Genomic DNA, 16777 nt, shown 5'->3' with positions numbered 1-16777 from the left:
AGTGTTTATGTTAAATAGGAAAGTGCTGGTTTACTCGTTTGAACATGTGCTACTTTAAGAAACCTTTGAAGAAATGGAACGAAACATTAAAAAGCTATTTATGAGAAAAGTTCTGAGAGGTTTTTGCATCTGTACTTAGCATTCAGTAAGCAGGACAGTCACAGTGATGTGCACTAAAGTTTTCTTATTCTTATAAAACTTCTGTACGTACAACGAAGGAGATTAGCAGGAGCAGCAGCAGCAGCAGAGGTGTCAACATTGCTAACAAGAAATTTGAAGCAGGCAGGCTACCACAGTTGTACCACAAAATCCCTAGTGTATGTCGGTGGATGAGACAGCTCAGTGCTCACAGCATAAATGATAAAATGTACGGTCTATTCTGCACTTTTACCAATCAGAATCTGTAGACGCATGCTCTTATCTTTTTTTTTTTGGTTCACAAAACCAACTTTAGGAAATTCACTTATAAAATTTCACATGATAAAGTAACTGCAAACAGGAACAAATGTGTGTCTTATTTCCCTTGGGTGTATCGGCTTTCTAGCTGGGTGATATTCTTTTTTGCATTTGTTCTGACCACTGACAAAACAAACTCAGGCATCTTCAATATCACCAGGGAAAAGCATAAATGCTAAATCATAAATATGCAATGGATACCAGGAGCAGGGAAAAATGCACATCTTTCATGTTCCACACCCTTTGGCCTTCAGTTAAATGTCTTTTCCAGGTCATGCCCTTGTGCATTATTAATGTAGGTAGGAGCTGATCGTCATCTATATAAACAGGGAACCTTATTATAATCCAAATAACAATATATGTTGCATGTAACACAGTTATATATAAGCATTATTTTTTACAGCAACATTTCCGTTTTCTTTTTTATTTACTATCCAACACACTTTATCTATTTCCCAGTGTTAAACCTGGTTGCATTGCATTCCTCATTGAACGGGAATAACTAATTTGGCGTATTTATTCAAAACTTTTAATTCACAAAATACTGTGACTAAAGTATATCAGTGGCTGCAAATTAGTCCCTAAAAAAATGGCAAATTTAATGTGTGATTGGTACGATTTTGTAACAAGTTGTTGGTTTTTTTGGGGGGGGAGTGGCATATTGTTTTAGATTCCTCCCACATTGCAATAGTAAAGACTTAAACATTGTTCAATGCTACAGCTAAATCATACCTCTTGGCACCTCTGCAACAGATTATTATTATATCCTCTAAATTGTGGATACTTGGGCTGCATCCCAAATGACATACTACTAAATACTGTGTCAGTACGCAAATAGTGTCATTACCATTTAGACATAATATTTAGTGTGCATTATGTGGTTTGGGACCAGTGTTAAATTCTAATTGAACGTATTAACTTGTCACTTGCATCTGTCTGATTAATCCACATAGTGCAGCAGAACGGTGCAGAAGACCCCATGTTATACTTATTTTTTGCCTGCAAGTGGCTGACATCACCAAAGAAGCCTAATAACAAACTCTCCCATTTTTACATTCAGATGATTTTAATACACTATACACTTATCCTTCGCATACATTAAACAGTAAATAAATGTTTACCACTTACACTGGCTTAGCTGGTCAGGTTTCTCTGAAGTGCAGTTCGCTTTGTTTTAATCTGAGCATTCATTATGTGGACTAAAGAACATCTTTACACGAAGGGAAGAACATCTTTTACACAAAGGGACGTTCAGAAGCAAGTGGTCTTAACTTAATTCGAAAGGTTCACTGCAGGTCTATTTACCATATGGAAATGTTTAACACTTTTCTCTCTTGAGAATGAGGCAAAGAAAGAGCCAAATCTGCTTTACCCCATGAGCCTCAATCCACACTCAAAACAAACCTGAACATACAGTACCTATTAGTCATTTTTATTTCCTATAGCAAGGGAGTCTGTTGCTAAAATGATCTTCAGTGACTTTGCATTCCCTCATTAGAGCATGCCACCATTTACTAAGTAATTGATAAGAGCTGTGCATAAGAAGAGCTGCTCCCATTCCGCAAAGCATTATACCTTAAGTCCCAGGTTCTTTGATTGACGTCCATGTGTGTCCTCCGAGTTTCGCTGAATGACTGCAGAAGCGTTATACTGGAACTGCTGCCAAAAACCTCACATGAGCACCAGAAAATGAGTTTTTAATCTCACTCCAAGGCCTCTGGGTCACTTTTAAACATGTGTTGAAAAAGGAACCATAGGAGTTAAAAAAAAATGTCATGCTTTTGCAAAATTTCAGGAAAGGTAACTCAGATTAGTGCAGGTGCAGGAAGAAGAATGAGTTTACATTTGCTTGGTGCTGAGGCAGAAATAAAAAAGCAGGATACATTATAGAATACATACTGGACAAGATGTGGGCTTTAGTTGTTATATTTTAACTGATATACTGTATGATAAAACCACATTTGGATATATTAGGGGGCCCCCTAATTCAAAGTCAAAGCTTCAGTGTCCTAAACTAAGAGCTAATTACTGTATGTGTGTTTTTTAAAATATGCAACTTGAAGTCCTAAGAAGCATTACATAGTGCAGTCTTTATTCTTTCTTAAGAATAGTCCCAAGCTCATTGTCATGTGCATTAGGGTGCTTTAAACCTCTGTATGCTAGACTTTGACCTTTACTCCAGGAAAAGTTTATCTAATACAAAAGGTAGCAAACTTTAAACCTTGAGCATTGACAAAGCTATTTGGTTAATATACTCTAGGCATGTAAATATGACAACAGAATGTGAGGAAATGTAAAAAATGGTATGCAGTCAAAGTATGTGGAGCATGCTGGAGGATATTACGCATACAGTGGATGGACATACAGAGAATATGACTCTATCTATCCATCAGAATGTGGTGTAAATATAAATATGCATATACATGTCATGTTACTGTATGGTGATAAATTATTGCAGTTCTTTTTTCACAAAAATTCAGCTACACTTGATGATGTTCTTTCACTGACGTTACTTGAGCTTAGATCTTTTTGCTCACTTTATGTGAGGTGATGTGTTTCGTTTGCATAATAAACACTGCAATGTACTGGATTTTGCACAATTCACTTTGATTCCACATTCTTTATTCTGGAATGATTGTCTACTGTTTGTGTAAGAAAATAATATGCCTAGTAATAAAAAGTCATACACACAGCCCGGAATGCTGGAAAGAGTAGTTTTCAGAATTAAGTTGTTTTTTCCACCACTGAAGTTTGTGAAACAATTGGAGCTTGTTATATTACAATGCATTAAGCAAAGTTTTTCAGGATGTTGGACAAGTGGTTAATTAAAAAAAAAAACACCCTGATGTACATTAATTATATTTGCAGCATATTGAATTTGCTTTTCTGCCAAAAACGATAGTCTGGACACATAATCGACTTATTCTGAAGGCCTGGGATTGTGATTTGTCCAATCTCAGAACAAGTCTTGTGGGTTATCTGGCTGATATTTTGAAAGTGTACACCAAATAAGCAAATTATTTCCAGTAAATAAAGCCCAAAAACATTTATTTATCCATAGCAAGATGCGTTTGTAAAGGAAAGGTGTGATATTTTACTGAATCAATACACACTTAAAAGTGTATATTTAGATATTTGGTGCACTTTTTCTAACAGAATGAGAGCATGACCCATATCTGTTTTTCTACTTGTTTGATGCAATATGTAGTAATGATATTGCTTTAATCCAATGGGAAATCACATTATTAGCAATGGTAATTGGTTGCATTTGTGCTGTTGCTCTCTCTGTGCTTTCCTTTCCACCCGAATTTGGTCCACTGCATTAGTAGGACACGTAAATAATGAGATCATTTAGCTGTTTTTAGTCATTTCCTGAAAGTATTTCCCAGTTGTAAATAACAGAAGTAGTGCGATAATTGCATGTGATTGGAGTCACCCTTCGAACTGTTACAACACGAGCACAAAAACACGAGCACGAATAGTATTGTAATAAACCAGAGAGCTCTTGAATGCAAATTTGCATGATTTCTTAGACACTGAATTATTTAAATTATTTGTTAGTGCCTTTCACTGTCATAGGAGAATATCAAATAGACAACATTTGGAGGTAGCTATTTGCTCACAGAAGCTACATTTACATTTAAATACCTAACAGGGAATCAGATTTGAATATAATTGTCAGCGCTCATTTGAAGAGACAAAAGCGAAGGGCATAAACTCTATGGGGAATGGAATCGAGGGAATAATTTGTATTCAATTTTATTCTGAAATGCAAACTTTTTTTCAGAAAATATACACAGGCACTGTCACAAAAAGAGAAAAGTAATACATTTATGTTACACCTTTGTGTTATTGTAGCACCAAATTTCAATAGCCAGCTAATAAATATTGATCACAAGGAACTTAAAACCAAAAAATACCCCAGAAAATAATAATAACATATGCTGCAGGTTATACAGTGCATTCGGAAAGTAGTCAAATCCTCACTTTTCTAAATTTTGTAATGTTGCAGGATGATACTACAATCGTTTACAAATGACTTTTTCCCTCATTTATCTACACTCAGTACTCCATAATTACAAAGTGAAGATATAATTTAAGAAATGTGAAAAAAGTTATAAGCACAAGGATTGGGGAATGATCAAGATCAAGAGTCGTTGAAAAGTGTCTGAATACTTACATACATGTAATATTTCAGGGGTTTTGAATAAAAAAAATGTATAGACATTTCAGAATTCTGTTTCTAGAAATCTGAATGATTGTAGTATCAGGCTGCAACATAACAAAATAAAATAAAAAGTGAAGGGTGTCTGAATAATTTCTGATTGCAATCTCTCTCTCTCTAAATATATATATACTTATTATACAATTAAAAATGTGATTTATTTTTTAACAATTCTATTTGAAAAGTGAAACTTGTATATTATTTAGATTCATCACACACAGACTGATATATTTCAAGTGTTTATTTATTTTAATTTTGATGATTATGTTTCTAATGAAAACCCAAATTTCAGTATCTCAGAAAATTAGAATATTGTGAAAAAGTTAATTATTGGAGACTCGTGGTGTGACACTATCAACTAATTAAATCCAAACACCTGCAAAGGTTTTCTGAGCCTTTAAATGGTGTCTCAGTCTGGGGGAAGACCCAGAAAATATTTAAATATCTTATCTTTTCAATATTTAATCCTGATTAATCGCATGATTGTTATGAGTTAACTCATACAACTTAATTGCACAATTTGTTCTAAATGTACCTTAAATGAATACTTTTCAAGTTTTTAAAACTCTAATCAACATGAATGCTTTATGCAAATGTATGTTTATTATTAGTGCACCATGCTCAATATACAGCATCAACAAAATATTTTTGTAAATGTTATTTTCTTCTTCTTCTTCTTCTTCGACTTCATCCATTAGGGGTCGCCACAGCGGATCATCTGTCTCCATACCCCCCTGTCCTCTACCTGCATGTCTTCCCTCACCACATCCATAAACCGCCTCCTTCGTCTTCATCTTTTCCTCCTTCCTGGTGGCTCTATCCTCAGCATTCTTCTACCGATATACCCCATGTCCCTCCTCTGCACATGTCCAAACTATCTCAATCTCACCTCCCTTACCTTGTCTCCAAAACATCCTACATGTCCTCCAATAAACTAATTTATAATCCTGTCCATCCTCATCACTTCCAACAAAAACCTCAACATCTTCAGCTCTGCCTCCTGTCTTTTATTTAATGCCACGGTCTCTAAACCATGCAGCATCGCAGATCTCACCACAGTCCTATACATTTTTTCTTAACTCTTGTAGACACTCTTCTCCACCCACTCCACCCTGCCTGCACTCTTTTCTTCACTACTCTAACACACTCTCAATTACTTTGCACTGTTGACCCCAGGTACCTGAACTCCTCCACCTATTTTCCCTGCAGCTGCACCACTCCACTGCCCTCCCTCTCATTCACACACATGTACTCTGTCTTACTCCTACTGACTTTCATTCCCCTTCTTTCCAGCATGTACATCCACCTCTCCAGGCTCTTCTCAACCTGCTCCCTACTCTCACCACAAATAACAATATCATCCGCAAACATCATAGTCCATGAAGACTCCTGTCTGACCTTGTCCGTTAACCTGTCCATCACCACTGCAAACAGAAAAGGGCTCAGAGCCGATCCTTGAGGCAGTCCAACCTAAAACCTTGAACTAGTCTGTCGTTCCTACTGCACACTTTACTGCTGTCACACTGCCCTCACACATGTCCTGCACCACCCTCACATACTTCTCTGACACACCTGACTTTCTCATACAGTACCACAATTTCTCTCTCGGCACCCTGTCGTACGCTTTCTCTAAATCCACAAACACACATTGCAACTCCTTCTGACCTTCTCTATACTTCTTAATCAACGAGGTGGTCACCTCTTCTCTCATGCTGGCTTCCACTACTCTTTCTCATAACTTAATGGTGTGACTGATCAACTTAATTCCCCTGTAGTTACTGCAGGTCTGCACATCTCCCTTGTTCTTAAAGTTCGGTACCAGCACACTCCTTCTCCATTCCTCAGGCATCCTATCACCTTCCAAAATCCTGTTAAACAATCTTGTTAAAAACTCCACTACCATCTCTCCTAAACATCTCCATTCTTCTACCGGTATGTCATCTGGTCCAACCGACTTTCTACTCTTCATCCTCTTAATCGCTGCTCTCACTTCCTCCTTACCAATCCTATCCACTTCCTGCTTCACCATCTCCACACCATCCAACCTTCTCTCTCTCATTTTCCTTGTTCATCAGCTGCTTAAAATACTCCCTCCATCTTCTCAACACACTTTCCTCACTAGTCAACACATTTCCATCTCCATCCTTTATTGCTCTATAGTTGCCCAATCATCCAGCACCTCTTCACCACCACCGAGCCCCTGTCTGACCTCTTTCCTGAATCTCACACTACAGTCTTCCTCCTTGAGTTTCCACCATCTTATTCTTCTTTCAGTTTTCACTCTCTTTCTTTTTCTTCACCTCCAAAACCATCCTACAGACCTCCATCCGATGCAGTCTAGCTACACTGTCCCCTGCCAACACCTTACAGTCTCCAATCTCCTTCAGGTTGCATCTTCTTAAAATAAGTATTCACCACTGCTATTTCCATCCTTTTAGCAAAATCTACCACCATCTGCCCTTCCACATTCCTCCCCTTAAAGCCATACCTACCATCCCCTCCTTATCCCCTCTGTTCCCTTTACCAACATGCTCATTTAAAATCTGCACCAATCACCAATCTTATATTCGTAGGTACACCTTCTACCAATATATTTAACTTACTCCAGAATATTTCCTTCTCCTCCATCTCACAACCGACTTGTGGAGCATAAGCACTAATGACATTTATCATCGCCCCTTCAACTTCCAGCTTCATGTTCATCACACTATTAGAAACTCTCTTCACCTCCACTACACTCTTACTGTCCTCTTCCTTCAGGATCACCCTACACAATTTCTCTTTCCATCCACACCATGGTAGAACAGTTTAATCCACCTCCAATGTTCCTGGCTTTACTCCCTTTCCACCTGGTCTCCTGAACACACAACATATTCACCTTTCTCTTCTCCATCATATCAGCTATCTCTTTCCCTTTACCAGTCATAGTACTAACATTTAATGTACCAACCCGAACCTCCACTCTCCTACAATTTTCCTTTCCCTGCTTTCTCTGTAGACGTCTTCCTCCTCTACTTCTCCTTCTTCGGCCAACAGTAGCCCAATTTCCACCGGTACCCTGTTGGCTAACAATACCTGTGGCGGTCGTTGGTAACGCGGGCCTCGACCGATCTGGTATGAAATTCTCTTTCGTGATCCGCATATTTGATTTGGCACGTTTTACGCTGGATGCCCTTCCTAACGCAACCCTCCCCATTTATCCGGCACTAAGAGTGCACTCGCTTGTGCACCCCAATGTTGTTTAAAATTATGTAAATCATCAGGATGCCAAATGGAACTTTTGCTATGTTTACACATGGATGGTTTTAATTGCCAGATGTGTGCTTCGTGACTGTTTTTGATGATTTGAGACTTGTGTATTAGGAGACCATATATGTGCATATATAAGTGTTGGTCTCTGTTTCATTAGTGATATATAAACTCAGGGTACTAAACTCATAGTAACGATGTATGATGAAAAGTGATAATGATGTACAATTATTTATTAGCAAGCTACAAAGATGTTGCTGTGGTTCATGTTCATGTGTTATTAGTTTACTACATTTACATTTACTACCTTTTATACTTTTTCCATTCTTGCTTCTCCACATGAGAGTAAGGTACACTGTAAAATTGCCAGTATATTAGCATCTAGACAGATATTACAGCACTAAAGTGTACACTATATGGCTAAAAGTGTTTGGATACCCGATAAATCACACCAACATGATTTTTGAGCAGATTTCCAAATTGCTGTAAAATAATAATCTCCACCATTTCACGAACCTTCCACTTGATTTTGAAGTGTAAATTGTGTTTATTCAGTCATAAGAGCATTAGTGAGGTCAGGCACAGATGTCCAGTGAAAGGTTCTGGGTTACAGTCTGCATTCTGCAGTCTGGCCACACAGTTATTCCAAGCCAACCTTGCCAAACTATTTCAACATGAACCTTAATTTGTGCATGGAGGCATTGTCATGCTGGAACATGTTTGCGCTCCTTACCAGTGAAAGGCTGCATCCTGCACAGACGTTATACACAATTGAATGCTAATAAATGTGTGGCATGTGTCTGGAGAAAACACACAAAGGGATTTGAAGTTTGGGTGTCCACATACTTTTGGTCAGACAAGTACATAAATTCCACTTATAGTAACAATGAAAACTTTATTTTATTTTTAAGATTTGAGAGCAAATTTTGACAAAGTAGAGACTTTATTTTCATAGACATCAGTAAAATAATAAATAAATTATAGAATGTCCGTATGTGTTTATAGAATGTTTTATTTATTCAGCTGGGCCCCTTTGGACTACATATTCACAGCTAGACTGCCTTCTAGGCTTCCTGAGCAGGGTCGAACCCATCACCCCTCCTTCAGTACAGACAGCTTTGCACTTGTTTTTTTATTCATTGGTTTTGAGTAACTACTTCATCCTGGTCAAGGCCATGGTAAATCTGGGGACTATCTCAGAAACGCTGAGAGTGAGGTGGGAATACACATTGGTGGGTCAGTAATCCATCAGAGGGCAACATTTCACACACACACACACACACACACACACACACACACACACACACACACACACACAGACACACACAAACACATACACATACACACACACACATATTAAGGAGCAATTTAGGGTCACTAATCCACCTACAGACATGATTTTGAACAGTCAGAGTAGAGTGGAGAAACCTGAGGAAAGACACAAGGACACAGGCTAACATCCACAGAGACAATAAACTGAACTCAGGATCAAAGCAGGAAGCTTAGATGCAGCAATGTTATAAGCTGCAACTTCATGGCACCTATTTAAATACAATATTACAGTTATGGCATTTAAACGACTGCCCAGTTCTGGATTAAGGGCTTTGCTCAAATGGCTCAGATAAGATGGTGCTAGGATTTGAACTCTATTTTAACCTTCTGGTTCTAATATTTTAATTACTGAGCTCCCAAATATAGCCAAATATTACCAAAAACTGCGCCCGACCTACATACACATATGGCTAAAACAACACGGACATATTCCACTCACAGACTTCCAACTGTTTCCCCAAAGTTGGAAGCAAACAATTGTATAGAAATGTCTTTGCATATATGCTGTAGATTTACAGTGTTCCTCAGTCAATCTACTGAGTTTGCTTGTAAGGTAAGTTCAAGTTTATACAGAATCCTGTACAGTATATTATACAAATGTCTAAAGCATACAAAGGCAGTGAAATGCTACAGCTGGAGGTGGAGGAGGAGGAGATGTAACACATACATTTACATACTTCAGAATAAAAAATAAGCAACAATAATCATGTTAATCACTGAACAAAGACTGGGAAGAATTAAGAGGCAGTGGCAAGTATGATCCAAATGACACAGTAAAAAAAAAGCTCATCTACAAAAAAGGTAAAAACTGTGCATAGTCAACAGTGTAAAAGTGAAAATAAACTGTAAGCCATGTAAACATTGTGTATATTATAGCAGGCTTTTAATAGCAATTTTCAATATGAATAAATTAAACATAAGCTCTTGTTTTGTAAAGAAAACAAGAGTAAGGTAGAGAAGAGGTTTCTTATATGTATATATATATATATATATATATATATATATATATATATATATATATATATATATATATATATATACACACACACGCACAGTAAAACCCCGTTGGATGATCATAATTAGTTCTTGAAAATTGCTCATATGTCCATTTGCTCGTATGTTTGAACTAGTTTTCCCCCATAGGAATAAATGTAAAAGTGATTTAATCCGTTCCGAAACCTCATTCGATTGCTTATTTCTGCACTTAAATAGTATTTGTAGACTATTTCAAAAAACAAATACATCAAATTACCGTAATGTAAACATAATTTAACACTGACCCATGTGGTAGTGGTTGATTGCGAGTGTGAGACGCACCACGCTCATAACCTCCTCAGTTTCCATGTTATTTCTATTTACTTTCGTTTTCACAGCACCATCACTGATTTTCTTGGGAGACATTTTTTTGCTGCAATGAACAACGAGAGCAACCGAGCGATACGTCATCAACTAGGCGACTGATGCGACCCTCCGCCGAAAATGGGGAACCGTCAGCGTGGGTTTGCTCGTGCCTTCGAAATTTGCTCGTGAAATAGGGTACAATTTTGCGAGCAAGGTCGCTCGTATCTCTGTTTGCTCGTACTATAGGTTGCTCGTACAACAGGGTTTTAATGTGTGTATATACAGTTGTGTTTAAAATTATTCAACCCCCACTGAAATTTATTGTTTTGGTCGGTTTGACATTGATTATGATCATTCAGTCATCCTGCTTACAATTAAATCAAAGAGGCACGTGTAGGTCAGACAAATATAACATAACATTTATAATGAAATAACCACAAATGTCTTTTCTGAGCTCACATCATTATCAGTTTTATTCAACCCCCAAGTGACATTCAATCTTAGTACTTAGTACAACATCCTTTTACAGTTATAACAGCTTTTAAACGTGAAGCATAGCTTGACACAAGTGTCTTGCAGCGATCTTCGGGTATCTTCGCCCATTCATCATGGGCAAAAGCCTCCAGTTCAGTCACATTCTTAGGCTTGCGCACTGCAACTGCTTTCTTTAAGTCCCACCAGAGGTTCTCAATCGGATTTAAGTCTGGTGACTGCGATGGCCACTTCAAAATGTTCCAGCCTTTAATCTGCAACCATGCTCTAGTGGACTTGGAGGTATGCTTGGGATCATTGTCCTGTTGAAAGGTCCAACGCCTTCCAAGCCTCAGGTTTGTGACGGACTGCATCACATTGTCATCCAATATCTCCTGGTACTGAAGAGAATTCATGGTACCTTGCACACGCTGAAGCTTCCCAGTACCTGCAGAAGCAAAACAGCCCCAAAGCATGATTGACCCCCCGCCATGCTTCACAGTAGGCAAGGTGTTCTTTTCTTCATAGGCCTTGTTCTTCCTCCTCCAAACATAGCGTTGATCCATGGGCCCAAACAGTTCTAATTTTGTTTCATCAGTCCACAGAACACTATCCCAAAACTTCTGTGGTTTGTCCACATGACTTTTGGCATACTGCAGTCGACTCTTCTTATTCTTTGGGGACAGCAAGGGGGTGCGCCTGGGAGTTCTGGCATGGAGGCCTTCATTACGCAGGGTGCGCCGTATTGTCTGAGCAGAAACTTCAGTACCCACATCTGACAAATCTTTTCTCAGTTCCTCAGCAGTCACACGGGGACTTTTCTTCACTCTACGCTTCAGGTAGCGCACAGCAGTCGAAGTCAGCATCTTCTTTCTGCCACGACCAGGTAGCGTTTCAACAGTGCCCTTTGCCTTGAATTTGCGAATGATGCTTCCTATGGTGTCTCTTGGTATGTTTAACATCTTTGCAATCTTCTTATAGCCATTGCCCTTCCTGTGAAGAGTAATCACCTGTTCTCTTGTCTTCCTGGACCATTCTCTTGACCTCACCATGTTTGTAACCACACCAGTAAATGTCTAGAAGGAGCTGAGTATCACAGTCATTTTAAAGCTGCCTAATTGGTGCTTATTAGGCTTTATTGCTGCTCCCTGATATCCACAGGTGTTTTCAATACCTGATTGAAAACACTTCATTGAACCTCTGTTCTTCAGAGTGGTAGTCTTTAAGGGGTTGAATAATTATGTCAATGAAGAATTCACAAAAGAAACATTTACTACTGTATTACAAAACTAATTGATGTCATTTTAGTTGCATATGGTTCTTTAAGAAGTCCTTGTAGGATTTCATTCTGAATACAATTACAAATGTACACTAAATTCCTAAAACCATTTACAGCATTGGGGTTGAATAATTTTGAACACAACTATATATATATATATATATATATATATATATATATATATATATATATATATATATATATATATATATATATATACATACATATATACACATATACACACACACACACACACACACACACACACATATATATATATATATATATATATATATATATATATATATATATATATATATATATATATATATATATAAAATTAAGGATTAAATACAAAATCTTTTTACAGCGACCTATGTGCATTTATTGGACAAATAACTTACATACAACATACATTAATAAAACCTCAATTTATTTCCTGCCTTACCCACAATATTACAGAAATCTAATTAGTTTTGCAGGAATGTGTGAATTTTTTAATAATCGCATTAAAAAATTATTTCCCATACGTTGTCCATTCTTGAAAGTATGAAGAATTTACATTTAGGTTGATTATTTCACATCTACATAAATACCTTTCAAACATACGAAATATTTACTAAACACAATTATCAGGTGGGAATTCATCAGAATTTTCTAAAGATCATAGGATGAAGAAACTTTGTCTTCCTGAGAGGAAAAGGCAGTGATTAACAGCATAGAATATGTTTTGTTCAACTGTTAAGATGTTGAACTTTGAGTCATTTGGTTGTGAGTGGTTTGTTCTGCACAAATAAGTAACTGTAAGTTGCTCTTCATAAGGACTTTGAATAGTTAAATGCATGTTTTTGATTTGATCATTAAACCTATTTCCAGACATTATTATTTATTTCAAGTTTGTAGTTTATTTTATTGCCAGAAAATGTAGCTTCGTTTTAGAAGCAAATGCCATAAAATAAGCAATATGTTATGGCAATAAAAATGCTACAAGATTAAAATAAAGCTTTTTTTAAGGTAACTTACATTTGATTTATTTTAGCCTTGTAATGGGAAATTCTACATACATTTGTCTAATCAAGATCTATTCATTTATTGTCATTTTGTACAGTGTATACAATATAGTGATAATGAGACTGGCAGAATTCAGTATTCAAATCTACTATATAAAAATTTACAGTCAACAACTGTTTCAAGAAGGCAGGTTCTAAGTGATAGCTTGGGGAAAAGGCTGACTGGTAATTCCCAGTTGATGAAAATATTGATTTTGGCTGCAATCAAAATATAAAAATAATTCTAACTGTGGAGACAAAAGCCATACTGATTGTGGAATCTTTGGGACATGGCTCCTAACATCAAACCTGGATTTGTACCCAATTTAATCAGGTCTTTTCGTCACACCAACACACTAAAGACCAGTTTGGACATGTTCCTGAATCTTGTTTTCCCTGTGATTACTGGCTGCTGAAATGCTAACATTAATTTTTATTAACAGATTTATTCATTCCCCTTCTTTAACTGATTTATCATGATCAGGTTTGAAATAGTTAAGGCAAGGGAACTCACATTTCACAATGTAGGGCACCATACACACATATTTGCTCTCTCCCTTTAGAGCAAGGGGTGGTTAACATTGCCAGTCCACCCACCTGCATGTTCTTAAACAGTAGAAAGAAACCAGTGAACCTGTACAGAACCCATATAAACACATGGAAGACCCTGCACAAACAGTAACCTGAACTCAGGATCTAATCAGGTTCCTTGGATCTGTAAGGTGAAAATTATAGTGAACTTTACAGTAAACAATAATGTTTAATATTTATTTAACACTTACTTATTACATACATGATATAGTGAAAAGTTACTTGCCCCACAGGACAACATAAGAGAATGTACAACACCAAACAAAAATATAGAAAGTCAACAAAGAAAAAGAAATCCTGTAAAATATATACAGAACCTACATAATGTGCAACATTTCTTACAGATTTGTTTTATTGTGCAAAATAGTGCAAATGTGTATGTGTCTGTATGTGAGGTACAGTATATAAATACTGTACATTTATATTAGCATTTTCATTATGATGTTATTGTTTCTATAGTAACAGCTCATACACAGGGACTTGTGTGTTCTGTGTCCTCCATGATAAACTGATTTTTAAAAATGTAAAACGCTGATGTGAATCTTTTTGCTATGAAAAGTAAAGTACAGTAAATTTGTAACGTTTCCCAGTCTTCAGGACAGAGTTCACACTTTTACACTATCAATTAATGTATTTGCTTTTTAGAGCTGTTGGTGAATTGTTGTGTCATTGTATGGCACTATTGTAGTGATTTTAGGTAGCAAAAAGAGAAATATTTATGAGTATTTATGATGGGTTTTAATTACCATAAATATTTAAGGTTCCCTGGTGGTCTAGTGGTTAGGATGCGGCGCTCTCACCGCTACGACCCGGGTTTGATCCCTGGTCACCAATCCGAGCCACTCTTAGTGCCGGTCCCAAGCCCGGATAAATGGGGAGGGTTGCGTTAGGAAGGGCATCCAGCGTAAAAACGTGACAAATCAAACATGCGGATGATCCGCTGTGGCGACCCCTAACGGGAGAAGCTGAAAGAAAGTTTAATTACCATAGATAATAAAATTAAGTTTTAGGATTAACGGAAATGGATGTAATGTTACATTTATTTGGTCTGTTTGTCCACCAGACAGATATTATGATCTTTTATTAATTCTACAGAAGAGTTAGGGTTAGGGTTAGGTTTTTGGGTTGGCAAGTTTAACTTTAAATTGACCACACCCTAAATGAGAATCATCAAGAATTTCAAATTCACCTTAATAAAGGGGCTTAAGTTTTATCACGCATTTAAATAGTTGGTAAAATGGTTACTTGCATTGGCTTTGTTGCTAAACAAGAGTCTGGGTGTCGTAGACAAAAGGAGATTCTTGAAGAGTCCGTTAGGAGGGAGTTAGATGTTCTGCCGGGTTCTCCTGAAGATCAGAGTAGGAGAATTCTTGGAGGTAAAGCTTGCTGGAAGATCTGTTTTAAAGGGATTGAGTCCCATTTCAAGGGAAGAGCCTTGAGCGACGATTGATGGGGATTGGGTGGGCATTTAAAGGTCCCCTAGCCACATCCATCTTTGGTGTAATGGCCAATGCCAGGCATGAACTTTCAGAGGGAGAAACTTTTTTTGTCTTTTTTGTCTTTGTTTTGTGGCCTGTTTACATGTTTATGGTTGGTTTGGAGAACTTATGAAGTTTTACCCAAAGTGTATTAAAAACAGTACGGTACACTTTATGATCATATAACATGCACCATTATTTGAGAAATAGAGAGCAGATCATTTAAATGTTAGGCATGATATAAAGAGACATCATTAAGGCTGAGATACATTAATATACCGGGACATAAGCCTTTAAAGTGTAACTTGTGTTAATAAAGAGTTATATTCTGGCATATAATATGCACCCTTGTTTGAAAAATAAAGAGCAGATAATTTTGTTATCAATTTCGATATCAAGCATGAAAAGAAAAGACAGCATCACGGCAAAGATACATTAATAAACCTTGTAATTATTGTGTATTATTATAAAGTGTAATTATTGTTGAGACAGAGTTAAACACTAGGTTTATATGAAAAGAAGGAAATACATCCAACATATGCATATGTCATACAGAATTTGGAACACTTTATTATTATTTGACTAATGAAAATGTATTTGTGTGTGTGCTTGTGTGTGTGTTACACCCAGACGTACTCGAGCCGAGCTCAGAGAGTGGCTGTTATCACTTTATTGCCCCTTTAAAGTCAGCTAGATAGGCTAGGGACTATCCTGTTTTGTGTCTTTGGTGTGGGGGTACGAGACTGTGGTATGGAACCCACAATATAAGTGTAAACCGTGGGGCCCATTCCATGATTAATATGCAGATGTTAAAGGCTAAAAGGAATGCCTGGGACAGGTAATCAAACTGATCAAACTAAAAACACAAAATGATCCTACCCAGACGCTACACCATGCATGACAAACAGCCTTAATAAGTTCCTATAATAGTATGTTCCATTGTTTATTATATCCATACATTAACGCCGAAACAGAGATGCATATGGTGTGAGCACATGCTAATATAAGGAATATGAAGAAACCTTCTTAAAATGGTAATGTATGTGATAAATGAGCTAAAATTCTAAAAAGCTTACTATCTACACATTAATTTGTCTCATTTAGCAACAAGAAGATGAGACCTACAGCTTTGTCCTGTGTATGCAGGACATCAGAGTAACTGCCACATTGAGAGCAGCTGCAGGCCTTCACTCTACAGTAATCGTACAGAGTCGTAAGATATATTAAGGAGTTAAGTTAATCTCCTGTGGTCAACATTTCGCTTCGGCTCCCACATTCTGCTGTCTGCACTATCACTGTGTCTAAT

Source organism: Silurus meridionalis, chromosome 9 (genome assembly GCF_014805685.1).
Source record: "Silurus meridionalis isolate SWU-2019-XX chromosome 9, ASM1480568v1, whole genome shotgun sequence".
Classification (NCBI taxonomy): Eukaryota; Metazoa; Chordata; class Actinopteri; order Siluriformes; family Siluridae; genus Silurus; species Silurus meridionalis.
The sequence above is the reverse complement of the archived record's forward strand: the minus strand, read 5'-3'. Positions refer to the sequence as shown.